Below are 22,423 nucleotides of genomic sequence, written 5' to 3'. Positions count from 1 at the left end.
ATGGGACAACGCGGAGGGGCCAGAGGAGCCTGGCTTGGGTGGGTGACGATGAAAACCAACATGACCCCGACGTGATTTGAACACGCAACCTTCTGATCTGGAGTCAGACGCGCTACCGTTGCGCCACGAGGTCAGCTGTGGTGGCTCTGGAAAGCTTTAGGCTACTCCGGCGTCAATTCTTCAGCGGTTGCCCACAGATTGACCTGGTTGCCCTGATAGCCCTGTGCCAGCTTTGGCCGGCTCTCCCTATGCAAGTTTCGGCCGGTTAGCTCAGTTGGTTAGAGCGTGGTGCTAATAACGCCAAGGTCGCGGGTTCGATCCCCGTACGGGCCATTGCCCTTTTATTCCAACCGCGGTGGATTCCTATGGCCGTCGGCGCTTGGCCTAGTTTTCTTTAACCTACTCAACGGATAGCAAAGATGCCTATTTCGCTAGTGGCGCAGCTTAATTATGTCCCAGCTTAATTATGTCCCACAACACCTCAAGGCTCCAAGATCCAGAACCATATCTGCTAAAGATTGTGGGAAAACAAAAAGTTAGCTGACGCCACAAGCCCTGGAGCCTCTCTGCACGCTTATGTTAGAACCCGAGGTAAGACATGTATTCTTCGGGAAAGAAAAACAACCCATAACGCCTTGCAAAGCACCTTCTGACCCTTGCAGGTTTTACATGCTTGATTCTTATTAATTTGAGGCTTTGCAACCCTCCACCCAATGCTATGAGCCCAGGAGTGGAGCTTCTTCCAGGCCTACGGCACATGCTCTTTAGGTTTGGCTGTTCACCCAGCCTTCTGAGGGTGATCGGGAGCCTGCGTGGGTGGGAGCCGGAATGGAATGATGGGACAACGCGGAGGGGCCAGAGGAGCCTGGCTTGGGTGGGTGACGATGAAAACCAACATGACCCCGACGTGATTTGAACACGCAACCTTCTGATCTGGAGTCAGACGCGCTACCGTTGCGCCACGAGGTCAGCTGTGGTGGCTCTGGAAAGCTTTAGGCTACTCCGGCGTCAATTCTTCAGCGGTTGCCCACAGATTGACCTGGTTGCCCTGATAGCCCTGTGCCAGCTTTGGCCGGCTCTCCCTATGCAAGTTTCGGCCGGTTAGCTCAGTTGGTTAGAGCGTGGTGCTAATAACGCCAAGGTCGCGGGTTCGATCCCCGTACGGGCCATTGCCCTTTTATTCCAACCGCGGTGGATTCCTATGGCCGTCGGCGCTTGGCCTAGTTTTCTTTAACCTACTCAACGGATAGCAAAGATGCCTATTTCGCTAGTGGCGCAGCTTAATTATGTCCCAGCTTAATTATGTCCCACAACACCTCAAGGCTCCAAGATCCAGAACCATATCTGCTAAAGATTGTGGGAAAACAAAAAGTTAGCTGACGCCACAAGCCCTGGAGCCTCTCTGCACGCTTATGTTAGAACCCGAGGTAAGACATGTATTCTTCGGGAAAGAAAAACAACCCATAACGCCTTGCAAAGCACCTTCTGACCCTTGCAGGTTTTACATGCTTGATTCTTATTAATTTGAGGCTTTGCAACCCTCCACCCAATGCTATGAGCCCAGGAGTGGAGCTTCTTCCAGGCCTACGGCACATGCTCTTTAGGTTTGGCTGTTCACCCAGCCTTCTGAGGGTGATCGGGAGCCTGCGTGGGTGGGAGCCGGAATGGAATGATGGGACAACGCGGAGGGGCCAGAGGAGCCTGGCTTGGGTGGGTGACGATGAAAACCAACATGACCCCGACGTGATTTGAACACGCAACCTTCTGATCTGGAGTCAGACGCGCTACCGTTGCGCCACGAGGTCAGCTGTGGTGGCTCTGGAAAGCTTTAGGCTACTCCGGCGTCAATTCTTCAGCGGTTGCCCACAGATTGACCTGGTTGCCCTGATAGCCCTGTGCCAGCTTTGGCCGGCTCTCCCTATGCAAGTTTCGGCCGGTTAGCTCAGTTGGTTAGAGCGTGGTGCTAATAACGCCAAGGTCGCGGGTTCGATCCCCGTACGGGCCATTGCCCTTTTATTCCAACCGCGGTGGATTCCTATGGCCGTCGGCGCTTGGCCTAGTTTTCTTTAACCTACTCAACGGATAGCAAAGATGCCTATTTCGCTAGTGGCGCAGCTTAATTATGTCCCAGCTTAATTATGTCCCACAACACCTCAAGGCTCCAAGATCCAGAACCATATCTGCTAAAGATTGTGGGAAAACAAAAAGTTAGCTGACGCCACAAGCCCTGGAGCCTCTCTGCACGCTTATGTTAGAACCCGAGGTAAGACATGTATTCTTCGGGAAAGAAAAACAACCCATAACGCCTTGCAAAGCACCTTCTGACCCTTGCAGGTTTTACATGCTTGATTCTTATTAATTTGAGGCTTTGCAACCCTCCACCCAATGCTATGAGCCCAGGAGTGGAGCTTCTTCCAGGCCTACGGCACATGCTCTTTAGGTTTGGCTGTTCACCCAGCCTTCTGAGGGTGATCGGGAGCCTGCGTGGGTGGGAGCCGGAATGGAATGATGGGACAACGCGGAGGGGCCAGAGGAGCCTGGCTTGGGTGGGTGACGATGAAAACCAACATGACCCCGACGTGATTTGAACACGCAACCTTCTGATCTGGAGTCAGACGCGCTACCGTTGCGCCACGAGGTCAGCTGTGGTGGCTCTGGAAAGCTTTAGGCTACTCCGGCGTCAATTCTTCAGCGGTTGCCCACAGATTGACCTGGTTGCCCTGATAGCCCTGTGCCAGCTTTGGCCGGCTCTCCCTATGCAAGTTTCGGCCGGTTAGCTCAGTTGGTTAGAGCGTGGTGCTAATAACGCCAAGGTCGCGGGTTCGATCCCCGTACGGGCCATTGCCCTTTTATTCCAACCGCGGTGGATTCCTATGGCCGTCGGCGCTTGGCCTAGTTTTCTTTAACCTACTCAACGGATAGCAAAGATGCCTATTTCGCTAGTGGCGCAGCTTAATTATGTCCCAGCTTAATTATGTCCCACAACACCTCAAGGCTCCAAGATCCAGAACCATATCTGCTAAAGATTGTGGGAAAACAAAAAGTTAGCTGACGCCACAAGCCCTGGAGCCTCTCTGCACGCTTATGTTAGAACCCGAGGTAAGACATGTATTCTTCGGGAAAGAAAAACAACCCATAACGCCTTGCAAAGCACCTTCTGACCCTTGCAGGTTTTACATGCTTGATTCTTATTAATTTGAGGCTTTGCAACCCTCCACCCAATGCTATGAGCCCAGGAGTGGAGCTTCTTCCAGGCCTACGGCACATGCTCTTTAGGTTTGGCTGTTCACCCAGCCTTCTGAGGGTGATCGGGAGCCTGCGTGGGTGGGAGCCGGAATGGAATGATGGGACAACGCGGAGGGGCCAGAGGAGCCTGGCTTGGGTGGGTGACGATGAAAACCAACATGACCCCGACGTGATTTGAACACGCAACCTTCTGATCTGGAGTCAGACGCGCTACCGTTGCGCCACGAGGTCAGCTGTGGTGGCTCTGGAAAGCTTTAGGCTACTCCGGCGTCAATTCTTCAGCGGTTGCCCACAGATTGACCTGGTTGCCCTGATAGCCCTGTGCCAGCTTTGGCCGGCTCTCCCTATGCAAGTTTCGGCCGGTTAGCTCAGTTGGTTAGAGCGTGGTGCTAATAACGCCAAGGTCGCGGGTTCGATCCCCGTACGGGCCATTGCCCTTTTATTCCAACCGCGGTGGATTCCTATGGCCGTCGGCGCTTGGCCTAGTTTTCTTTAACCTACTCAACGGATAGCAAAGATGCCTATTTCGCTAGTGGCGCAGCTTAATTATGTCCCAGCTTAATTATGTCCCACAACACCTCAAGGCTCCAAGATCCAGAACCATATCTGCTAAAGATTGTGGGAAAACAAAAAGTTAGCTGACGCCACAAGCCCTGGAGCCTCTCTGCACGCTTATGTTAGAACCCGAGGTAAGACATGTATTCTTCGGGAAAGAAAAACAACCCATAACGCCTTGCAAAGCACCTTCTGACCCTTGCAGGTTTTACATGCTTGATTCTTATTAATTTGAGGCTTTGCAACCCTCCACCCAATGCTATGAGCCCAGGAGTGGAGCTTCTTCCAGGCCTACGGCACATGCTCTTTAGGTTTGGCTGTTCACCCAGCCTTCTGAGGGTGATCGGGAGCCTGCGTGGGTGGGAGCCGGAATGGAATGATGGGACAACGCGGAGGGGCCAGAGGAGCCTGGCTTGGGTGGGTGACGATGAAAACCAACATGACCCCGACGTGATTTGAACACGCAACCTTCTGATCTGGAGTCAGACGCGCTACCGTTGCGCCACGAGGTCAGCTGTGGTGGCTCTGGAAAGCTTTAGGCTACTCCGGCGTCAATTCTTCAGCGGTTGCCCACAGATTGACCTGGTTGCCCTGATAGCCCTGTGCCAGCTTTGGCCGGCTCTCCCTATGCAAGTTTCGGCCGGTTAGCTCAGTTGGTTAGAGCGTGGTGCTAATAACGCCAAGGTCGCGGGTTCGATCCCCGTACGGGCCATTGCCCTTTTATTCCAACCGCGGTGGATTCCTATGGCCGTCGGCGCTTGGCCTAGTTTTCTTTAACCTACTCAACGGATAGCAAAGATGCCCATTTCGCTAGTGGCGCAGCTTAATTATGTCCCAGCTTAATTATGTCCCACAACACCTCAAGGCTCCAAGATCCAGAACCATATCTGCTAAAGATTGTGGGAAAACAAAAAGTTAGCTGACGCCACAAGCCCTGGAGCCTCTCTGCACGCTTATGTTAGAACCCGAGGTAAGACATGTATTCTTCGGGAAAGAAAAACAACCCATAACGCCTTGCAAAGCACCTTCTGACCCTTGCAGGTTTTACATGCTTGATTCTTATTAATTTGAGGCTTTGCAACCCTCCACCCAATGCTATGAGCCCAGGAGTGGAGCTTCTTCCAGGCCTACGGCACATGCTCTTTAGGTTTGGCTGTTCACCCAGCCTTCTGAGGGTGATCGGGAGCCTGCGTGGGTGGGAGCCGGAATGGAATGATGGGACAACGCGGAGGGGCCAGAGGAGCCTGGCTTGGGTGGGTGACGATGAAAACCAACATGACCCCGACGTGATTTGAACACGCAACCTTCTGATCTGGAGTCAGACGCGCTACCGTTGCGCCACGAGGTCAGCTGTGGTGGCTCTGGAAAGCTTTAGGCTACTCCGGCGTCAATTCTTCAGCGGTTGCCCACAGATTGACCTGGTTGCCCTGATAGCCCTGTGCCAGCTTTGGCCGGCTCTCCCTATGCAAGTTTCGGCCGGTTAGCTCAGTTGGTTAGAGCGTGGTGCTAATAACGCCAAGGTCGCGGGTTCGATCCCCGTACGGGCCATTGCCCTTTTATTCCAACCGCGGTGGATTCCTATGGCCGTCGGCGCTTGGCCTAGTTTTCTTTAACCTACTCAACGGATAGCAAAGATGCCTATTTCGCTAGTGGCGCAGCTTAATTATGTCCCAGCTTAATTATGTCCCACAACACCTCAAGGCTCCAAGATCCAGAACCATATCTGCTAAAGATTGTGGGAAAACAAAAAGTTAGCTGACGCCACAAGCCCTGGAGCCTCTCTGCACGCTTATGTTAGAACCCGAGGTAAGACATGTATTCTTCGGGAAAGAAAAACAACCCATAACGCCTTGCAAAGCACCTTCTGACCCTTGCAGGTTTTACATGCTTGATTCTTATTAATTTGAGGCTTTGCAACCCTCCACCCAATGCTATGAGCCCAGGAGTGGAGCTTCTTCCAGGCCTACGGCACATGCTCTTTAGGTTTGGCTGTTCACCCAGCCTTCTGAGGGTGATCGGGAGCCTGCGTGGGTGGGAGCCGGAATGGAATGATGGGACAACGCGGAGGGGCCAGAGGAGCCTGGCTTGGGTGGGTGACGATGAAAACCAACATGACCCCGACGTGATTTGAACACGCAACCTTCTGATCTGGAGTCAGACGCGCTACCGTTGCGCCACGAGGTCAGCTGTGGTGGCTCTGGAAAGCTTTAGGCTACTCCGGCGTCAATTCTTCAGCGGTTGCCCACAGATTGACCTGGTTGCCCTGATAGCCCTGTGCCAGCTTTGGCCGGCTCTCCCTATGCAAGTTTCGGCCGGTTAGCTCAGTTGGTTAGAGCGTGGTGCTAATAACGCCAAGGTCGCGGGTTCGATCCCCGTACGGGCCATTGCCCTTTTATTCCAACCGCGGTGGATTCCTATGGCCGTCGGCGCTTGGCCTAGTTTTCTTTAACCTACTCAACGGATAGCAAAGATGCCTATTTCGCTAGTGGCGCAGCTTAATTATGTCCCAGCTTAATTATGTCCCACAACACCTCAAGGCTCCAAGATCCAGAACCATATCTGCTAAAGATTGTGGGAAAACAAAAAGTTAGCTGACGCCACAAGCCCTGGAGCCTCTCTGCACGCTTATGTTAGAACCCGAGGTAAGACATGTATTCTTCGGGAAAGAAAAACAACCCATAACGCCTTGCAAAGCACCTTCTGACCCTTGCAGGTTTTACATGCTTGATTCTTATTAATTTGAGGCTTTGCAACCCTCCACCCAATGCTATGAGCCCAGGAGTGGAGCTTCTTCCAGGCCTACGGCACATGCTCTTTAGGTTTGGCTGTTCACCCAGCCTTCTGAGGGTGATCGGGAGCCTGCGTGGGTGGGAGCCGGAATGGAATGATGGGACAACGCGGAGGGGCCAGAGGAGCCTGGCTTGGGTGGGTGACGATGAAAACCAACATGACCCCGACGTGATTTGAACACGCAACCTTCTGATCTGGAGTCAGACGCGCTACCGTTGCGCCACGAGGTCAGCTGTGGTGGCTCTGGAAAGCTTTAGGCTACTCCGGCGTCAATTCTTCAGCGGTTGCCCACAGATTGACCTGGTTGCCCTGATAGCCCTGTGCCAGCTTTGGCCGGCTCTCCCTATGCAAGTTTCGGCCGGTTAGCTCAGTTGGTTAGAGCGTGGTGCTAATAACGCCAAGGTCGCGGGTTCGATCCCCGTACGGGCCATTGCCCTTTTATTCCAACCGCGGTGGATTCCTATGGCCGTCGGCGCTTGGCCTAGTTTTCTTTAACCTACTCAACGGATAGCAAAGATGCCTATTTCGCTAGTGGCGCAGCTTAATTATGTCCCAGCTTAATTATGTCCCACAACACCTCAAGGCTCCAAGATCCAGAACCATATCTGCTAAAGATTGTGGGAAAACAAAAAGTTAGCTGACGCCACAAGCCCTGGAGCCTCTCTGCACGCTTATGTTAGAACCCGAGGTAAGACATGTATTCTTCGGGAAAGAAAAACAACCCATAACGCCTTGCAAAGCACCTTCTGACCCTTGCAGGTTTTACATGCTTGATTCTTATTAATTTGAGGCTTTGCAACCCTCCACCCAATGCTATGAGCCCAGGAGTGGAGCTTCTTCCAGGCCTACGGCACATGCTCTTTAGGTTTGGCTGTTCACCCAGCCTTCTGAGGGTGATCGGGAGCCTGCGTGGGTGGGAGCCGGAATGGAATGATGGGACAACGCGGAGGGGCCAGAGGAGCCTGGCTTGGGTGGGTGACGATGAAAACCAACATGACCCCGACGTGATTTGAACACGCAACCTTCTGATCTGGAGTCAGACGCGCTACCGTTGCGCCACGAGGTCAGCTGTGGTGGCTCTGGAAAGCTTTAGGCTACTCCGGCGTCAATTCTTCAGCGGTTGCCCACAGATTGACCTGGTTGCCCTGATAGCCCTGTGCCAGCTTTGGCCGGCTCTCCCTATGCAAGTTTCGGCCGGTTAGCTCAGTTGGTTAGAGCGTGGTGCTAATAACGCCAAGGTCGCGGGTTCGATCCCCGTACGGGCCATTGCCCTTTTATTCCAACCGCGGTGGATTCCTATGGCCGTCGGCGCTTGGCCTAGTTTTCTTTAACCTACTCAACGGATAGCAAAGATGCCTATTTCGCTAGTGGCGCAGCTTAATTATGTCCCAGCTTAATTATGTCCCACAACACCTCAAGGCTCCAAGATCCAGAACCATATCTGCTAAAGATTGTGGGAAAACAAAAAGTTAGCTGACGCCACAAGCCCTGGAGCCTCTCTGCACGCTTATGTTAGAACCCGAGGTAAGACATGTATTCTTCGGGAAAGAAAAACAACCCATAACGCCTTGCAAAGCACCTTCTGACCCTTGCAGGTTTTACATGCTTGATTCTTATTAATTTGAGGCTTTGCAACCCTCCACCCAATGCTATGAGCCCAGGAGTGGAGCTTCTTCCAGGCCTACGGCACATGCTCTTTAGGTTTGGCTGTTCACCCAGCCTTCTGAGGGTGATCGGGAGCCTGCGTGGGTGGGAGCCGGAATGGAATGATGGGACAACGCGGAGGGGCCAGAGGAGCCTGGCTTGGGTGGGTGACGATGAAAACCAACATGACCCCGACGTGATTTGAACACGCAACCTTCTGATCTGGAGTCAGACGCGCTACCGTTGCGCCACGAGGTCAGCTGTGGTGGCTCTGGAAAGCTTTAGGCTACTCCGGCGTCAATTCTTCAGCGGTTGCCCACAGATTGACCTGGTTGCCCTGATAGCCCTGTGCCAGCTTTGGCCGGCTCTCCCTATGCAAGTTTCGGCCGGTTAGCTCAGTTGGTTAGAGCGTGGTGCTAATAACGCCAAGGTCGCGGGTTCGATCCCCGTACGGGCCATTGCCCTTTTATTCCAACCGCGGTGGATTCCTATGGCCGTCGGCGCTTGGCCTAGTTTTCTTTAACCTACTCAACGGATAGCAAAGATGCCTATTTCGCTAGTGGCGCAGCTTAATTATGTCCCAGCTTAATTATGTCCCACAACACCTCAAGGCTCCAAGATCCAGAACCATATCTGCTAAAGATTGTGGGAAAACAAAAAGTTAGCTGACGTCACAAGCCCTGGAGCCTCTCTGCACGCTTATGTTAGAACCCGAGGTAAGACATGTATTCTTCGGGAAAGAAAAACAACCCATAACGCCTTGCAAAGCACCTTCTGACCCTTGCAGGTTTTACATGCTTGATTCTTATTAATTTGAGGCTTTGCAACCCTCCACCCAATGCTATGAGCCCAGGAGTGGAGCTTCTTCCAGGCCTACGGCACATGCTCTTTAGGTTTGGCTGTTCACCCAGCCTTCTGAGGGTGATCGGGAGCCTGCGTGGGTGGGAGCCGGAATGGAATGATGGGACAACGCGGAGGGGCCAGAGGAGCCTGGCTTGGGTGGGTGACGATGAAAACCAACATGACCCCGACGTGATTTGAACACGCAACCTTCTGATCTGGAGTCAGACGCGCTACCGTTGCGCCACGAGGTCAGCTGTGGTGGCTCTGGAAAGCTTTAGGCTACTCCGGCGTCAATTCTTCAGCGGTTGCCCACAGATTGACCTGGTTGCCCTGATAGCCCTGTGCCAGCTTTGGCCGGCTCTCCCTATGCAAGTTTCGGCCGGTTAGCTCAGTTGGTTAGAGCGTGGTGCTAATAACGCCAAGGTCGCGGGTTCGATCCCCGTACGGGCCATTGCCCTTTTATTCCAACCGCGGTGGATTCCTATGGCCGTCGGCGCTTGGCCTAGTTTTCTTTAACCTACTCAACGGATAGCAAAGATGCCTATTTCGCTAGTGGCGCAGCTTAATTATGTCCCAGCTTAATTATGTCCCACAACACCTCAAGGCTCCAAGATCCAGAACCATATCTGCTAAAGATTGTGGGAAAACAAAAAGTTAGCTGACGCCACAAGCCCTGGAGCCTCTCTGCACGCTTATGTTAGAACCCGAGGTAAGACATGTATTCTTCGGGAAAGAAAAACAACCCATAACGCCTTGCAAAGCACCTTCTGACCCTTGCAGGTTTTACATGCTTGATTCTTATTAATTTGAGGCTTTGCAACCCTCCACCCAATGCTATGAGCCCAGGAGTGGAGCTTCTTCCAGGCCTACGGCACATGCTCTTTAGGTTTGGCTGTTCACCCAGCCTTCTGAGGGTGATCGGGAGCCTGCGTGGGTGGGAGCCGGAATGGAATGATGGGACAACGCGGAGGGGCCAGAGGAGCCTGGCTTGGGTGGGTGACGATGAAAACCAACATGACCCCGACGTGATTTGAACACGCAACCTTCTGATCTGGAGTCAGACGCGCTACCGTTGCGCCACGAGGTCAGCTGTGGTGGCTCTGGAAAGCTTTAGGCTACTCCGGCGTCAATTCTTCAGCGGTTGCCCACAGATTGACCTGGTTGCCCTGATAGCCCTGTGCCAGCTTTGGCCGGCTCTCCCTATGCAAGTTTCGGCCGGTTAGCTCAGTTGGTTAGAGCGTGGTGCTAATAACGCCAAGGTCGCGGGTTCGATCCCCGTACGGGCCATTGCCCTTTTATTCCAACCGCGGTGGATTCCTATGGCCGTCGGCGCTTGGCCTAGTTTTCTTTAACCTACTCAACGGATAGCAAAGATGCCTATTTCGCTAGTGGCGCAGCTTAATTATGTCCCAGCTTAATTATGTCCCACAACACCTCAAGGCTCCAAGATCCAGAACCATATCTGCTAAAGATTGTGGGAAAACAAAAAGTTAGCTGACGCCACAAGCCCTGGAGCCTCTCTGCACGCTTATGTTAGAACCCGAGGTAAGACATGTATTCTTCGGGAAAGAAAAACAACCCATAACACCTTGCAAAGCACCTTCTGACCCTTGCAGGTTTTACATGCTTGATTCTTATTAATTTGAGGCTTTGCAACCCTCCACCCAATGCTATGAGCCCAGGAGTGGAGCTTCTTCCAGGCCTACGGCACATGCTCTTTAGGTTTGGCTGTTCACCCAGCCTTCTGAGGGTGATCGGGAGCCTGCGTGGGTGGGAGCCGGAATGGAATGATGGGACAACGCGGAGGGGCCAGAGGAGCCTGGCTTGGGTGGGTGACGATGAAAACCAACATGACCCCGACGTGATTTGAACACGCAACCTTCTGATCTGGAGTCAGACGCGCTACCGTTGCGCCACGAGGTCAGCTGTGGTGGCTCTGGAAAGCTTTAGGCTACTCCGGCGTCAATTCTTCAGCGGTTGCCCACAGATTGACCTGGTTGCCCTGATAGCCCTGTGCCAGCTTTGGCCGGCTCTCCCTATGCAAGTTTCGGCCGGTTAGCTCAGTTGGTTAGAGCGTGGTGCTAATAACGCCAAGGTCGCGGGTTCGATCCCCGTACGGGCCATTGCCCTTTTATTCCAACCGCGGTGGATTCCTATGGCCGTCGGCGCTTGGCCTAGTTTTCTTTAACCTACTCAACGGATAGCAAAGATGCCTATTTCGCTAGTGGCGCAGCTTAATTATGTCCCAGCTTAATTATGTCCCACAACACCTCAAGGCTCCAAGATCCAGAACCATATCTGCTAAAGATTGTGGGAAAACAAAAAGTTAGCTGACGCCACAAGCCCTGGAGCCTCTCTGCACGCTTATGTTAGAACCCGAGGTAAGACATGTATTCTTCGGGAAAGAAAAACAACCCATAACGCCTTGCAAAGCACCTTCTGACCCTTGCAGGTTTTACATGCTTGATTCTTATTAATTTGAGGCTTTGCAACCCTCCACCCAATGCTATGAGCCCAGGAGTGGAGCTTCTTCCAGGCCTACGGCACATGCTCTTTAGGTTTGGCTGTTCACCCAGCCTTCTGAGGGTGATCGGGAGCCTGCGTGGGTGGGAGCCGGAATGGAATGATGGGACAACGCGGAGGGGCCAGAGGAGCCTGGCTTGGGTGGGTGACGATGAAAACCAACATGACCCCGACGTGATTTGAACATGCAACCTTCTGATCTGGAGTCAGACGCGCTACCGTTGCGCCACGAGGTCAGCTGTGGTGGCTCTGGAAAGCTTTAGGCTACTCCGGCGTCAATTCTTCAGCGGTTGCCCACAGATTGACCTGGTTGCCCTGATAGCCCTGTGCCAGCTTTGGCCGGCTCTCCCTATGCAAGTTTCGGCCGGTTAGCTCAGTTGGTTAGAGCGTGGTGCTAATAACGCCAAGGTCGCGGGTTCGATCCCCGTACGGGCCATTGCCCTTTTATTCCAACCGCGGTGGATTCCTATGGCCGTCGGCGCTTGGCCTAGTTTTCTTTAACCTACTCAACGGATAGCAAAGATGCCTATTTCGCTAGTGGCGCAGCTTAATTATGTCCCAGCTTAATTATGTCCCACAACACCTCAAGGCTCCAAGATCCAGAACCATATCTGCTAAAGATTGTGGGAAAACAAAAAGTTAGCTGACGCCACAAGCCCTGGAGCCTCTCTGCACGCTTATGTTAGAACCCGAGGTAAGACATGTATTCTTCGGGAAAGAAAAACAACCCATAACGCCTTGCAAAGCACCTTCTGACCCTTACAGGTTTTACATGCTTGATTCTTATTAATTTGAGGCTTTGCAACCCTCCACCCAATGCTATGAGCCCAGGAGTGGAGCTTCTTCCAGGCCTACGGCACATGCTCTTTAGGTTTGGCTGTTCACCCAGCCTTCTGAGGGTGATCGGGAGCCTGCGTGGGTGGGAGCCGGAATGGAATGATGGGACAACGCGGAGGGGCCAGAGGAGCCTGGCTTGGGTGGGTGACGATGAAAACCAACATGACCCCGACGTGATTTGAACACGCAACCTTCTGATCTGGAGTCAGACGCGCTACCGTTGCGCCACGAGGTCAGCTGTGGTGGCTCTGGAAAGCTTTAGGCTACTCCGGCGTCAATTCTTCAGCGGTTGCCCACAGATTGACCTGGTTGCCCTGATAGCCCTGTGCCAGCTTTGGCCGGCTCTCCCTATGCAAGTTTCGGCCGGTTAGCTCAGTTGGTTAGAGCGTGGTGCTAATAACGCCAAGGTCGCGGGTTCGATCCCCGTACGGGCCATTGCCCTTTTATTCCAACCGCGGTGGATTCCTATGGCCGTCGGCGCTTGGCCTAGTTTTCTTTAACCTACTCAACGGATAGCAAAGATGCCTATTTCGCTAGTGGCGCAGCTTAATTATGTCCCAGCTTAATTATGTCCCACAACACCTCAAGGCTCCAAGATCCAGAACCATATCTGCTAAAGATTGTGGGAAAACAAAAAGTTAGCTGACGCCACAAGCCCTGGAGCCTCTCTGCACGCTTATGTTAGAACCCGAGGTAAGACATGTATTCTTCGGGAAAGAAAAACAACCCATAACGCCTTGCAAAGCACCTTCTGACCCTTGCAGGTTTTACATGCTTGATTCTTATTAATTTGAGGCTTTGCAACCCTCCACCCAATGCTATGAGCCCAGGAGTGGAGCTTCTTCCAGGCCTACGGCACATGCTCTTTAGGTTTGGCTGTTCACCCAGCCTTCTGAGGGTGATCGGGAGCCTGCGTGGGTGGGAGCCGGAATGGAATGATGGGACAACGCGGAGGGGCCAGAGGAGCCTGGCTTGGGTGGGTGACGATGAAAACCAACATGACCCCGACGTGATTTGAACACGCAACCTTCTGATCTGGAGTCAGACGCGCTACCGTTGCGCCACGAGGTCAGCTGTGGTGGCTCTGGAAAGCTTTAGGCTACTCCGGCGTCAATTCTTCAGCGGTTGCCCACAGATTGACCTGGTTGCCCTGATAGCCCTGTGCCAGCTTTGGCCGGCTCTCCCTATGCAAGTTTCGGCCGGTTAGCTCAGTTGGTTAGAGCGTGGTGCTAATAACGCCAAGGTCGCGGGTTCGATCCCCGTACGGGCCATTGCCCTTTTATTCCAACCGCGGTGGATTCCTATGGCCGTCGGCGCTTGGCCTAGTTTTCTTTAACCTACTCAACGGATAGCAAAGATGCCTATTTCGCTAGTGGCGCAGCTTAATTATGTCCCAGCTTAATTATGTCCCACAACACCTCAAGGCTCCAAGATCCAGAACCATATCTGCTAAAGATTGTGGGAAAACAAAAAGTTAGCTGACGCCACAAGCCCTGGAGCCTCTCTGCACGCTTATGTTAGAACCCGAGGTAAGACATGTATTCTTCGGGAAAGAAAAACAACCCATAACGCCTTGCAAAGCACCTTCTGACCCTTGCAGGTTTTACATGCTTGATTCTTATTAATTTGAGGCTTTGCAACCCTCCACCCAATGCTATGAGCCCAGGAGTGGAGCTTCTTCCAGGCCTACGGCACATGCTCTTTAGGTTTGGCTGTTCACCCAGCCTTCTGAGGGTGATCGGGAGCCTGCGTGGGTGGGAGCCGGAATGGAATGATGGGACAACGCGGAGGGGCCAGAGGAGCCTGGCTTGGGTGGGTGACGATGAAAACCAACATGACCCCGACGTGATTTGAACACGCAACCTTCTGATCTGGAGTCAGACGCGCTACCTTTGCGCCACGAGGTCAGCTGTGGTGGCTCTGGAAAGCTTTAGGCTACTCCGGCGTCAATTCTTCAGCGGTTGCCCACAGATTGACCTGGTTGCCCTGATAGCCCTGTGCCAGCTTTGGCCGGCTCTCCCTATGCAAGTTTCGGCCGGTTAGCTCAGTTGGTTAGAGCGTGGTGCTAATAACGCCAAGGTCGCGGGTTCGATCCCCGTACGGGCCATTGCCCTTTTATTCCAACCGCGGTGGATTCCTATGGCCGTCGGCGCTTGGCCTAGTTTTCTTTAACCTACTCAACGGATAGCAAAGATGCCTATTTCGCTAGTGGCGCAGCTTAATTATGTCCCAGCTTAATTATGTCCCACAACACCTCAAGGCTCCAAGATCCAGAACCATATCTGCTAAAGATTGTGGGAAAACAAAAAGTTAGCTGACGCCACAAGCCCTGGAGCCTCTCTGCACGCTTATGTTAGAACCCGAGGTAAGACATGTATTCTTCGGGAAAGAAAAACAACCCATAACGCCTTGCAAAGCACCTTCTGACCCTTGCAGGTTTTACATGCTTGATTCTTATTAATTTGAGGCTTTGCAACCCTCCACCCAATGCTATGAGCCCAGGAGTGGAGCTTCTTCCAGGCCTACGGCACATGCTCTTTAGGTTTGGCTGTTCACCCAGCCTTCTGAGGGTGATCGGGAGCCTGCGTGGGTGGGAGCCGGAATGGAATGATGGGACAGCGCGGAGGGGCCAGAGGAGCCTGGCTTGGGTGGGTGACGATGAAAACCAACATGACCCCGACGTGATTTGAACACGCAACCTTCTGATCTGGAGTCAGACGCGCTACAGTTGCGCCACGAGGTCAGCTGTGGTGGCTCGGGAAAGCTTTAGGCTACTCCGGCGTCAATTCTTCAGCGGTTGCCCACAGATTGACCTGGTTGCCCTGATAGCCCTGTGCCAGCTTTGGCCGGCTCTCCCTATGCAAGTTTCGGCCGGTTAGCTCAGTTGGTTAGAGCGTGGTGCTAATAACGCCAAGGTCGCGGGTTCGATCCCCGTACGGGCCATTGCCCTTTTATTCCAACCGCGGTGGATTCCTATGGCCGTCGGCGCTTGGCCTAGTTTTCTTTAACCTACTCAACGGATAGCAAAGATGCCTATTTCGCTAGTGGCGCAGCTTAATTATGTCCCAGCTTAATTATGTCCCACAACACCTCAAGGCTCCAAGATCCAGAACCATATCTGCTAAAGATTGTGGGAAAACAAAAAGTTAGCTGACGCCACAAGCCCTGGAGCCTCTCTGCACGCTTATGTTAGAACCCGAGGTAAGACATGTATTCTTCGGGAAAGAAAAACAACCCATAACGCCTTGCAAAGCACCTTCTGACCCTTGCAGGTTTTACATGCTTGATTCTTATTAATTTGAGGCTTTGCAACCCTCCACCCAATGCTATGAGCCCAGGAGTGGAGCTTCTTCCAGGCCTACGGCACATGCTCTTTAGGTTTGGCTGTTCACCCAGCCTTCTGAGGGTGATCGGGAGCCTGCGTGGGTGGGAGCCGGAATGGAATGATGGGACAACGCGGAGGGGCCAGAGGAGCCTGGCTTGGGTGGGTGACGATGAAAACCAACATGACCCCGACGTGATTTGAACACGCAACCTTCTGATCTGGAGTCAGACGCGCTACCGTTGCGCCACGAGGTCAGCTGTGGTGGCTCTGGAAAGCTTTAGGCTACTCCGGCGTCAATTCTTCAGCGGTTGCCCACAGATTGACCTGGTTGCCCTGATAGCCCTGTGCCAGCTTTGGCCGGCTCTCCCTATGCAAGTTTCGGCCGGTTAGCTCAGTTGGTTAGAGCGTGGTGCTAATAACGCCAAGGTCGCGGGTTCGATCCCCGTACGGGCCATTGCCCTTTTATTCCAACCGCGGTGGATTCCTATGGCCGTCGGCGCTTGGCCTAGTTTTCTTTAACCTACTCAACGGATAGCAAAGATGCCTATTTCGCTAGTGGCGCAGCTTAATTATGTCCCAGCTTAATTATGTCCCACAACACCTCAAGGCTCCAAGATCCAGAACCATATCTGCTAAAGATTGTGGGAAAACAAAAAGTTAGCTGACGCCACAAGCCCTGGAGCCTCTCTGCACGCTTATGTTAGAACCCGAGGTAAGACATGTATTCTTCGGGAAAGAAAAACAACCCATAACGCCTTGCAAAGCACCTTCTGACCCTTGCAGGTTTTACATGCTTGATTCTTATTAATTTGAGGCTTTGCAACCCTCCACCCAATGCTATGAGCCCAGGAGTGGAGCTTCTTCCAGGCCTACGGCACATGCTCTTTAGGTTTGGCTGTTCACCCAGCCTTCTGAGGGTGATCGGGAGCCTGCGTGGGTGGGAGCCGGAATGGAATGATGGGACAACGCGGAGGGGCCAGAGGAGCCTGGCTTGGGTGGGTGACGATGAAAACCAACATGACCCCGACGTGATTTGAACACGCAACCTTCTGATCTGGAGTCAGACGCGCTACCGTTGCGCCACGAGGTCAGCTGTGGTGGCTCTGGAAAGCTTTAGGCTACTCCGGCGTCAATTCTTCAGCGGTTGCCCACAGATTGACCTGGTTGCCCTGATAGCCCTGTGCCAGCTTTGGCCGGCTCTCCCTATGCAAGTTTCGGCCGGTTAGCTCAGTTGGTTAGAGCGTGGTGCTAATAACGCCAAGGTCGCGGGTTCGATCCCCGTACGGGCCATTGCCCTTTTATTCCAACCGCGGTGGATTCCTATGGCCGTCGGCGCTTGGCCTAGTTTTCTTTAACCTACTCAACGGATAGCAAAGATGCCTATTTCGCTAGTGGCGCAGCTTAATTATGTCCCAGCTTAATTATGTCCCACAACACCTCAAGGCTCCAAGATCCAGAACCATATCTGCTAAAGATTGTGGGAAAACAAAAAGTTAGCTGACGCCACAAGCCCTGGAGCCTCTCTGCACGCTTATGTTAGAACCCGAGGTAAGACATGTATTCTTCGGGAAAGAAAAACAACCCATAACGCCTTGCAAAGCACCTTCTGACCCTTGCAGGTTTTACATGCTTGATTCTTATTAATTTGAGGCTTTGCAACCCTCCACCCAATGCTATGAGCCCAGGAGTGGAGCTTCTTCCAGGCCTACGGCACATGCTCTTTAGGTTTGGCTGTTCACCCAGCCTTCTGAGGGTGATCGGGAGCCTGCGTGGGTGGGAGCCGGAATGGAATGATGGGACAACGCGGAGGGGCCAGAGGAGCCTGGCTTGGGTGGGTGACGATGAAAACCAACATGACCCCGACGTGATTTGAACACGCAACCTTCTGATCTGGAGTCAGACGCGCTACCGTTGCGCCACGAGGTCAGCTGTGGTGGCTCTGGAAAGCTTTAGGCTACTCCGGCGTCAATTCTTCAGCGGTTGCCCACAGATTGACCTGGTTGCCCTGATAGCCCTGTGCCAGCTTTGGCCGGCTCTCCCTATGCAAGTTTCGGCCGGTTAGCTCAGTTGGTTAGAGCGTGGTGCTAATAACGCCAAGGTCGCGGGTTCGATCCCCGTACGGGCCATTGCCCTTTTATTCCAACCGCGGTGGATTCCTATGGCCGTCGGCGCTTGGCCTAGTTTTCTTTAACCTACTCAACGGATAGCAAAGATGCCTATTTCGCTAGTGGCGCAGCTTAATTATGTCCCAGCTTAATTATGTCCCACAACACCTCAAGGCTCCAAGATCCAGAACCATATCTGCTAAAGATTGTGGGAAAACAAAAAGTTAGCTGACGCCACAAGCCCTGGAGCCTCTCTGCACGCTTATGTTAGAACCCGAGGTAAGACATGTATTCTTCGGGAAAGAAAAACAACCCATAACGCCTTGCAAAGCACCTTCTGACCCTTGCAGGTTTTACATGCTTGATTCTTATTAATTTGAGGCTTTGCAACCCTCCACCCAATGCTATGAGCCCAGGAGTGGAGCTTCTTCCAGGCCTACGGCACATGCTCTTTAGGTTTGGCTGTTCACCCAGCCTTCTGAGGGTGATCGGGAGCCTGCGTGGGTGGGAGCCGGAATGGAATGATGGGACAACGCGGAGGGGCCAGAGGAGCCTGGCTTGGGTGGGTGACGATGAAAACCAACATGACCCCGACGTGATTTGAACACGCAACCTTCTGATCTGGAGTCAGACGCGCTACCTTTGCGCCACGAGGTCAGCTGTGGTGGCTCTGGAAAGCTTTAGGCTACTCCGGCGTCAATTCTTCAGCGGTTGCCCACAGATTGACCTGGTTGCCCTGATAGCCCTGTGCCAGCTTTGGCCGGCTCTCCCTATGCAAGTTTCGGCCGGTTAGCTCAGTTGGTTAGAGCGTGGTGCTAATAACGCCAAGGTCGCGGGTTCGATCCCCGTACGGGCCATTGCCCTTTTATTCCAACCGCGGTGGATTCCTATGGCCGTCGGCGCTTGGCCTAGTTTTCTTTAACCTACTCAACGGATAGCAAAGATGCCTATTTCGCTAGTGGCGCAGCTTAATTATGTCCCAGCTTAATTATGTCCCACAACACCTCAAGGCTCCAAGATCCAGAACCATATCTGCTAAAGATTGTGGGAAAACAAAAAGTTAGCTGACGCCACAAGCCCTGGAGCCTCTCTGCACGCTTATGTTAGAACCCGAGGTAAGACATGTATTCTTCGGGAAAGAAAAACAACCCATAACGCCTTGCAAAGCACCTTCTGACCCTTGCAGGTTTTACATGCTTGATTCTTATTAATTTGAGGCTTTGCAACCCTCCACCCAATGCTATGAGCCCAGGAGTGGAGCTTCTTCCAGGCCTACGGCACATGCTCTTTAGGTTTGGCTGTTCACCCAGCCTTCTGAGGGTGATCGGGAGCCTGCGTGGGTGGGAGCCGGAATGGAATGATGGGACAACGCGGAGGGGCCAGAGGAGCCTGGCTTGGGTGGGTGACGATGAAAACCAACATGACCCCGACGTGATTTGAACACGCAACCTTCTGATCTGGAGTCAGACGCGCTACCGTTGCGCCACGAGGTCAGCTGTGGTGGCTCTGGAAAGCTTTAGGCTACTCCGGCGTCAATTCTTCAGCGGTTGCCCACAGATTGACCTGGTTGCCCTGATAGCCCTGTGCCAGCTTTGGCCGGCTCTCCCTATGCAAGTTTCGGCCGGTTAGCTCAGTTGGTTAGAGCGTGGTGCTAATAACGCCAAGGTTGCGGGTTCGATCCCCGTACGGGCCATTGCCCTTTTATTCCAACCGCGGTGGATTCCTATGGCCGTCGGCGCTTGGCCTAGTTTTCTTTAACCTACTCAACGGATAGCAAAGATGCCTATTTCGCTAGTGGCGCAGCTTAATTATGTCCCAGCTTAATTATGTCCCACAACACCTCAAGGCTCCAAGATCCAGAACCATATCTGCTAAAGATTGTGGGAAAACAAAAAGTTAGCTGACGCCACAAGCCCTGGAGCCTCTCTGCACGCTTATGTTAGAACCCGAGGTAAGACATGTATTCTTCGGGAAAGAAAAACAACCCATAACGCCTTGCAAAGCACCTTCTGACCCTTGCAGGTTTTACATGCTTGATTCTTATTAATTTGAGGCTTTGCAACCCTCCACCCAATGCTATGAGCCCAGGAGTGGAGCTTCTTCCAGGCCTACGGCACATGCTCTTTAGGTTTGGCTGTTCACCCAGCCTTCTGAGGGTGATCGGGAGCCTGCGTGGGTGGGAGCCGGAATGGAATGATGGGACAACGCGGAGGGGCCAGAGGAGCCTGGCTTGGGTGGGTGACGATGAAAACCAACATGACCCCGACGTGATTTGAACACGCAACCTTCTGATCTGGAGTCAGACGCGCTACCGTTGCGCCACGAGGTCAGCTGTGGTGGCTCTGGAAAGCTTTAGGCTACTCCGGCGTCAATTCTTCAGCGGTTGCCCACAGATTGACCTGGTTGCCCTGATAGCCCTGTGCCAGCTTTGGCCGGCTCTCCCTATGCAAGTTTCGGCCGGTTAGCTCAGTTGGTTAGAGCGTGGTGCTAATAACGCCAAGGTCGCGGGTTCGATCCCCGTACGGGCCATTGCCCTTTTATTCCAACCGCGGTGGATTCCTATGGCCGTCGGCGCTTGGCCTAGTTTTCTTTAACCTACTCAACGGATAGCAAAGATGCCTATTTCGCTAGTGGCGCAGCTTAATTATGTCCCAGCTTAATTATGTCCCACAACACCTCAAGGCTCCAAGATCCAGAACCATATCTGCTAAAGATTGTGGGAAAACAAAAAGTTAGCTGACGCCACAAGCCCTGGAGCCTCTCTGCACGCTTATGTTAGAACCCGAGGTAAGACATGTATTCTTCGGGAAAGAAAAACAACCCATAACGCCTTGCAAAGCACCTTCTGACCCTTGCAGGTTTTACATGCTTGATTCTTATTAATTTGAGGCTTTGCAACCCTCCACCCAATGCTATGAGCCCAGGAGTGGAGCTTCTTCCAGGCCTACGGCACATGCTCTTTAGGTTTGGCTGTTCACCCAGCCTTCTGAGGGTGATCGGGAGCCTGCGTGGGTGGGAGCCGGAATGGAATGATGGGACAACGCGGAGGGGCCAGAGGAGCCTGGCTTGGGTGGGTGACGATGAAAACCAACATGACCCCGACGTGATTTGAACACGCAACCTTCTGATCTGGAGTCAGACGCGCTACCGTTGCGCCACGAGGTCAGCTGTGGTGGCTCTGGAAAGCTTTAGGCTACTCCGGCGTCAATTCTTCAGCGGTTGCCCACAGATTGACCTGGTTGCCCTGATAGCCCTGTGCCAGCTTTGGCCGGCTCTCCCTATGCAAGTTTCGGCCGGTTAGCTCAGTTGGTTAGAGCGTGGTGCTAATAACGCCAAGGTTGCGGGTTCGATCCCCGTACGGGCCATTGCCCTTTTATTCCAACCGCGGTGGATTCCTATGGCCGTCGGCGCTTGGCCTAGTTTTCTTTAACCTACTCAACGGATAGCAAAGATGCCTATTTCGCTAGTGGCGCAGCTTAATTATGTCCCAGCTTAATTATGTCCCACAACACCTCAAGGCTCCAAGATCCAGAACCATATCTGCTAAAGATTGTGGGAAAACAAAAAGTTAGCTGACGCCACAAGCCCTGGAGCCTCTCTGCACGCTTATGTTAGAACCCGAGGTAAGACATGTATTCTTCGGGAAAGAAAAACAACCCATAACGCCTTGCAAAGCACCTTCTGACCCTTGCAGGTTTTACATGCTTGATTCTTATTAATTTGAGGCTTTGCAACCCTCCACCCAATGCTATGAGCCCAGGAGTGGAGCTTCTTCCAGGCCTACGGCACATGCTCTTTAGGTTTGGCTGTTCACCCAGCCTTCTGAGGGTGATCGGGAGCCTGCGTGGGTGGGAGCCGGAATGGAATGATGGGACAACGCGGAGGGGCCAGAGGAGCCTGGCTTGGGTGGGTGACGATGAAAACCAACATGACCCCGACGTGATTTGAACACGCAACCTTCTGATCTGGAGTCAGACGCGCTACCGTTGCGCCACGAGGTCAGCTGTGGTGGCTCTGGAAAGCTTTAGGCTACTCCGGCGTCAATTCTTCAGCGGTTGCCCACAGATTGACCTGGTTGCCCTGATAGCCCTGTGCCAGCTTTGGCCGGCTCTCCCTATGCAAGTTTCGGCCGGTTAGCTCAGTTGGTTAGAGCGTGGTGCTAATAACGCCAAGGTCGCGGGTTCGATCCCCGTACGGGCCATTGCCCTTTTATTCCAACCGCGGTGGATTCCTATGGCCGTCGGCGCTTGGCCTAGTTTTCTTTAACCTACTCAACGGATAGCAAAGATGCCTATTTCGCTAGTGGCGCAGCTTAATTATGTCCCAGCTTAATTATGTCCCACAACACCTCAAGGCTCCAAGATCCAGAACCATATCTGCTAAAGATTGTGGGAAAACAAAAAGTTAGCTGACGCCACAAGCCCTGGAGCCTCTCTGCACGCTTATGTTAGAACCCGAGGTAAGACATGTATTCTTCGGGAAAGAAAAACAACCCATAACGCCTTGCAAAGCACCTTCTGACCCTTGCAGGTTTTACATGCTTGATTCTTATTAA

General features: G+C 52.9%; 50 non-coding genes across 50 annotated transcripts; 25 read left to right on the top strand and 25 right to left on the bottom strand.

Annotated features, from left to right (window-relative positions):
* Window positions 1-61: 61 nt before the first annotated feature.
* Window positions 62-133, bottom strand: TRNAW-CCA (transfer RNA tryptophan (anticodon CCA)). Its single transcript has one exon. It is a non-coding gene; the product is annotated as a tRNA-Trp (tRNA).
* Window positions 134-259: 126 nt separating this feature from the next.
* TRNAI-AAU (transfer RNA isoleucine (anticodon AAU)) lies at window positions 260-333 on the top strand. The gene has a single exon. It is a non-coding gene; the product is annotated as a tRNA-Ile (tRNA).
* Window positions 334-897: 564 nt separating this feature from the next.
* TRNAW-CCA (transfer RNA tryptophan (anticodon CCA)) lies at window positions 898-969 on the bottom strand. The gene has a single exon. It is a non-coding gene; the product is annotated as a tRNA-Trp (tRNA).
* A 126-nt stretch (window positions 970-1,095) lies between these two features.
* TRNAI-AAU (transfer RNA isoleucine (anticodon AAU)) lies at window positions 1,096-1,169 on the top strand. Its single transcript has one exon. It is a non-coding gene; the product is annotated as a tRNA-Ile (tRNA).
* Window positions 1,170-1,733: 564 nt separating this feature from the next.
* TRNAW-CCA (transfer RNA tryptophan (anticodon CCA)) lies at window positions 1,734-1,805 on the bottom strand. Its single transcript has one exon. It is a non-coding gene; the product is annotated as a tRNA-Trp (tRNA).
* Window positions 1,806-1,931: 126 nt separating this feature from the next.
* Window positions 1,932-2,005, top strand: TRNAI-AAU (transfer RNA isoleucine (anticodon AAU)). Its single transcript has one exon. It is a non-coding gene; the product is annotated as a tRNA-Ile (tRNA).
* A 564-nt stretch (window positions 2,006-2,569) lies between these two features.
* Window positions 2,570-2,641, bottom strand: TRNAW-CCA (transfer RNA tryptophan (anticodon CCA)). Its single transcript has one exon. It is a non-coding gene; the product is annotated as a tRNA-Trp (tRNA).
* A 126-nt stretch (window positions 2,642-2,767) lies between these two features.
* Window positions 2,768-2,841, top strand: TRNAI-AAU (transfer RNA isoleucine (anticodon AAU)). Its single transcript has one exon. It is a non-coding gene; the product is annotated as a tRNA-Ile (tRNA).
* A 564-nt stretch (window positions 2,842-3,405) lies between these two features.
* TRNAW-CCA (transfer RNA tryptophan (anticodon CCA)) lies at window positions 3,406-3,477 on the bottom strand. Its single transcript has one exon. It is a non-coding gene; the product is annotated as a tRNA-Trp (tRNA).
* Window positions 3,478-3,603: 126 nt separating this feature from the next.
* Window positions 3,604-3,677, top strand: TRNAI-AAU (transfer RNA isoleucine (anticodon AAU)). Its single transcript has one exon. It is a non-coding gene; the product is annotated as a tRNA-Ile (tRNA).
* A 564-nt stretch (window positions 3,678-4,241) lies between these two features.
* Window positions 4,242-4,313, bottom strand: TRNAW-CCA (transfer RNA tryptophan (anticodon CCA)). The gene has a single exon. It is a non-coding gene; the product is annotated as a tRNA-Trp (tRNA).
* A 126-nt stretch (window positions 4,314-4,439) lies between these two features.
* On the top strand, window positions 4,440-4,513 carry TRNAI-AAU (transfer RNA isoleucine (anticodon AAU)). Its single transcript has one exon. It is a non-coding gene; the product is annotated as a tRNA-Ile (tRNA).
* A 564-nt stretch (window positions 4,514-5,077) lies between these two features.
* Window positions 5,078-5,149, bottom strand: TRNAW-CCA (transfer RNA tryptophan (anticodon CCA)). The gene has a single exon. It is a non-coding gene; the product is annotated as a tRNA-Trp (tRNA).
* A 126-nt stretch (window positions 5,150-5,275) lies between these two features.
* Window positions 5,276-5,349, top strand: TRNAI-AAU (transfer RNA isoleucine (anticodon AAU)). Its single transcript has one exon. It is a non-coding gene; the product is annotated as a tRNA-Ile (tRNA).
* Window positions 5,350-5,913: 564 nt separating this feature from the next.
* On the bottom strand, window positions 5,914-5,985 carry TRNAW-CCA (transfer RNA tryptophan (anticodon CCA)). The gene has a single exon. It is a non-coding gene; the product is annotated as a tRNA-Trp (tRNA).
* A 126-nt stretch (window positions 5,986-6,111) lies between these two features.
* TRNAI-AAU (transfer RNA isoleucine (anticodon AAU)) lies at window positions 6,112-6,185 on the top strand. The gene has a single exon. It is a non-coding gene; the product is annotated as a tRNA-Ile (tRNA).
* Window positions 6,186-6,749: 564 nt separating this feature from the next.
* On the bottom strand, window positions 6,750-6,821 carry TRNAW-CCA (transfer RNA tryptophan (anticodon CCA)). Its single transcript has one exon. It is a non-coding gene; the product is annotated as a tRNA-Trp (tRNA).
* Window positions 6,822-6,947: 126 nt separating this feature from the next.
* TRNAI-AAU (transfer RNA isoleucine (anticodon AAU)) lies at window positions 6,948-7,021 on the top strand. Its single transcript has one exon. It is a non-coding gene; the product is annotated as a tRNA-Ile (tRNA).
* A 564-nt stretch (window positions 7,022-7,585) lies between these two features.
* TRNAW-CCA (transfer RNA tryptophan (anticodon CCA)) lies at window positions 7,586-7,657 on the bottom strand. Its single transcript has one exon. It is a non-coding gene; the product is annotated as a tRNA-Trp (tRNA).
* A 126-nt stretch (window positions 7,658-7,783) lies between these two features.
* TRNAI-AAU (transfer RNA isoleucine (anticodon AAU)) lies at window positions 7,784-7,857 on the top strand. The gene has a single exon. It is a non-coding gene; the product is annotated as a tRNA-Ile (tRNA).
* Window positions 7,858-8,421: 564 nt separating this feature from the next.
* Window positions 8,422-8,493, bottom strand: TRNAW-CCA (transfer RNA tryptophan (anticodon CCA)). The gene has a single exon. It is a non-coding gene; the product is annotated as a tRNA-Trp (tRNA).
* Window positions 8,494-8,619: 126 nt separating this feature from the next.
* On the top strand, window positions 8,620-8,693 carry TRNAI-AAU (transfer RNA isoleucine (anticodon AAU)). The gene has a single exon. It is a non-coding gene; the product is annotated as a tRNA-Ile (tRNA).
* A 564-nt stretch (window positions 8,694-9,257) lies between these two features.
* Window positions 9,258-9,329, bottom strand: TRNAW-CCA (transfer RNA tryptophan (anticodon CCA)). Its single transcript has one exon. It is a non-coding gene; the product is annotated as a tRNA-Trp (tRNA).
* A 126-nt stretch (window positions 9,330-9,455) lies between these two features.
* Window positions 9,456-9,529, top strand: TRNAI-AAU (transfer RNA isoleucine (anticodon AAU)). The gene has a single exon. It is a non-coding gene; the product is annotated as a tRNA-Ile (tRNA).
* Window positions 9,530-10,093: 564 nt separating this feature from the next.
* TRNAW-CCA (transfer RNA tryptophan (anticodon CCA)) lies at window positions 10,094-10,165 on the bottom strand. Its single transcript has one exon. It is a non-coding gene; the product is annotated as a tRNA-Trp (tRNA).
* Window positions 10,166-10,291: 126 nt separating this feature from the next.
* On the top strand, window positions 10,292-10,365 carry TRNAI-AAU (transfer RNA isoleucine (anticodon AAU)). The gene has a single exon. It is a non-coding gene; the product is annotated as a tRNA-Ile (tRNA).
* A 564-nt stretch (window positions 10,366-10,929) lies between these two features.
* TRNAW-CCA (transfer RNA tryptophan (anticodon CCA)) lies at window positions 10,930-11,001 on the bottom strand. Its single transcript has one exon. It is a non-coding gene; the product is annotated as a tRNA-Trp (tRNA).
* A 126-nt stretch (window positions 11,002-11,127) lies between these two features.
* On the top strand, window positions 11,128-11,201 carry TRNAI-AAU (transfer RNA isoleucine (anticodon AAU)). The gene has a single exon. It is a non-coding gene; the product is annotated as a tRNA-Ile (tRNA).
* Window positions 11,202-11,963: 762 nt separating this feature from the next.
* Window positions 11,964-12,037, top strand: TRNAI-AAU (transfer RNA isoleucine (anticodon AAU)). The gene has a single exon. It is a non-coding gene; the product is annotated as a tRNA-Ile (tRNA).
* A 564-nt stretch (window positions 12,038-12,601) lies between these two features.
* TRNAW-CCA (transfer RNA tryptophan (anticodon CCA)) lies at window positions 12,602-12,673 on the bottom strand. Its single transcript has one exon. It is a non-coding gene; the product is annotated as a tRNA-Trp (tRNA).
* A 126-nt stretch (window positions 12,674-12,799) lies between these two features.
* Window positions 12,800-12,873, top strand: TRNAI-AAU (transfer RNA isoleucine (anticodon AAU)). Its single transcript has one exon. It is a non-coding gene; the product is annotated as a tRNA-Ile (tRNA).
* A 564-nt stretch (window positions 12,874-13,437) lies between these two features.
* TRNAW-CCA (transfer RNA tryptophan (anticodon CCA)) lies at window positions 13,438-13,509 on the bottom strand. Its single transcript has one exon. It is a non-coding gene; the product is annotated as a tRNA-Trp (tRNA).
* Window positions 13,510-13,635: 126 nt separating this feature from the next.
* Window positions 13,636-13,709, top strand: TRNAI-AAU (transfer RNA isoleucine (anticodon AAU)). Its single transcript has one exon. It is a non-coding gene; the product is annotated as a tRNA-Ile (tRNA).
* A 564-nt stretch (window positions 13,710-14,273) lies between these two features.
* TRNAW-CCA (transfer RNA tryptophan (anticodon CCA)) lies at window positions 14,274-14,345 on the bottom strand. The gene has a single exon. It is a non-coding gene; the product is annotated as a tRNA-Trp (tRNA).
* A 126-nt stretch (window positions 14,346-14,471) lies between these two features.
* On the top strand, window positions 14,472-14,545 carry TRNAI-AAU (transfer RNA isoleucine (anticodon AAU)). The gene has a single exon. It is a non-coding gene; the product is annotated as a tRNA-Ile (tRNA).
* Window positions 14,546-15,307: 762 nt separating this feature from the next.
* TRNAI-AAU (transfer RNA isoleucine (anticodon AAU)) lies at window positions 15,308-15,381 on the top strand. The gene has a single exon. It is a non-coding gene; the product is annotated as a tRNA-Ile (tRNA).
* Window positions 15,382-15,945: 564 nt separating this feature from the next.
* TRNAW-CCA (transfer RNA tryptophan (anticodon CCA)) lies at window positions 15,946-16,017 on the bottom strand. The gene has a single exon. It is a non-coding gene; the product is annotated as a tRNA-Trp (tRNA).
* A 126-nt stretch (window positions 16,018-16,143) lies between these two features.
* Window positions 16,144-16,217, top strand: TRNAI-AAU (transfer RNA isoleucine (anticodon AAU)). Its single transcript has one exon. It is a non-coding gene; the product is annotated as a tRNA-Ile (tRNA).
* A 564-nt stretch (window positions 16,218-16,781) lies between these two features.
* On the bottom strand, window positions 16,782-16,853 carry TRNAW-CCA (transfer RNA tryptophan (anticodon CCA)). Its single transcript has one exon. It is a non-coding gene; the product is annotated as a tRNA-Trp (tRNA).
* Window positions 16,854-16,979: 126 nt separating this feature from the next.
* TRNAI-AAU (transfer RNA isoleucine (anticodon AAU)) lies at window positions 16,980-17,053 on the top strand. Its single transcript has one exon. It is a non-coding gene; the product is annotated as a tRNA-Ile (tRNA).
* A 564-nt stretch (window positions 17,054-17,617) lies between these two features.
* On the bottom strand, window positions 17,618-17,689 carry TRNAW-CCA (transfer RNA tryptophan (anticodon CCA)). The gene has a single exon. It is a non-coding gene; the product is annotated as a tRNA-Trp (tRNA).
* A 126-nt stretch (window positions 17,690-17,815) lies between these two features.
* On the top strand, window positions 17,816-17,889 carry TRNAI-AAU (transfer RNA isoleucine (anticodon AAU)). The gene has a single exon. It is a non-coding gene; the product is annotated as a tRNA-Ile (tRNA).
* A 564-nt stretch (window positions 17,890-18,453) lies between these two features.
* TRNAW-CCA (transfer RNA tryptophan (anticodon CCA)) lies at window positions 18,454-18,525 on the bottom strand. Its single transcript has one exon. It is a non-coding gene; the product is annotated as a tRNA-Trp (tRNA).
* A 126-nt stretch (window positions 18,526-18,651) lies between these two features.
* On the top strand, window positions 18,652-18,725 carry TRNAI-AAU (transfer RNA isoleucine (anticodon AAU)). Its single transcript has one exon. It is a non-coding gene; the product is annotated as a tRNA-Ile (tRNA).
* A 564-nt stretch (window positions 18,726-19,289) lies between these two features.
* On the bottom strand, window positions 19,290-19,361 carry TRNAW-CCA (transfer RNA tryptophan (anticodon CCA)). Its single transcript has one exon. It is a non-coding gene; the product is annotated as a tRNA-Trp (tRNA).
* A 764-nt stretch (window positions 19,362-20,125) lies between these two features.
* Window positions 20,126-20,197, bottom strand: TRNAW-CCA (transfer RNA tryptophan (anticodon CCA)). Its single transcript has one exon. It is a non-coding gene; the product is annotated as a tRNA-Trp (tRNA).
* A 126-nt stretch (window positions 20,198-20,323) lies between these two features.
* TRNAI-AAU (transfer RNA isoleucine (anticodon AAU)) lies at window positions 20,324-20,397 on the top strand. Its single transcript has one exon. It is a non-coding gene; the product is annotated as a tRNA-Ile (tRNA).
* A 564-nt stretch (window positions 20,398-20,961) lies between these two features.
* On the bottom strand, window positions 20,962-21,033 carry TRNAW-CCA (transfer RNA tryptophan (anticodon CCA)). Its single transcript has one exon. It is a non-coding gene; the product is annotated as a tRNA-Trp (tRNA).
* A 764-nt stretch (window positions 21,034-21,797) lies between these two features.
* TRNAW-CCA (transfer RNA tryptophan (anticodon CCA)) lies at window positions 21,798-21,869 on the bottom strand. Its single transcript has one exon. It is a non-coding gene; the product is annotated as a tRNA-Trp (tRNA).
* A 126-nt stretch (window positions 21,870-21,995) lies between these two features.
* TRNAI-AAU (transfer RNA isoleucine (anticodon AAU)) lies at window positions 21,996-22,069 on the top strand. The gene has a single exon. It is a non-coding gene; the product is annotated as a tRNA-Ile (tRNA).
* The last annotated feature ends 354 nt before the right edge of the window (window positions 22,070-22,423 follow it).

This window comes from Lithobates pipiens, unplaced genomic scaffold, assembly GCF_037356315.1.
Source record: "Lithobates pipiens isolate NorthernLeopardFrog02 unplaced genomic scaffold, aLitPip1_a1.2 Scaffold_8, whole genome shotgun sequence".
Lineage (NCBI taxonomy): Eukaryota > Metazoa > Chordata > Amphibia > Anura > Ranidae > Lithobates > Lithobates pipiens.
This window is presented reverse-complemented; position numbering and strand designations above follow the sequence as displayed.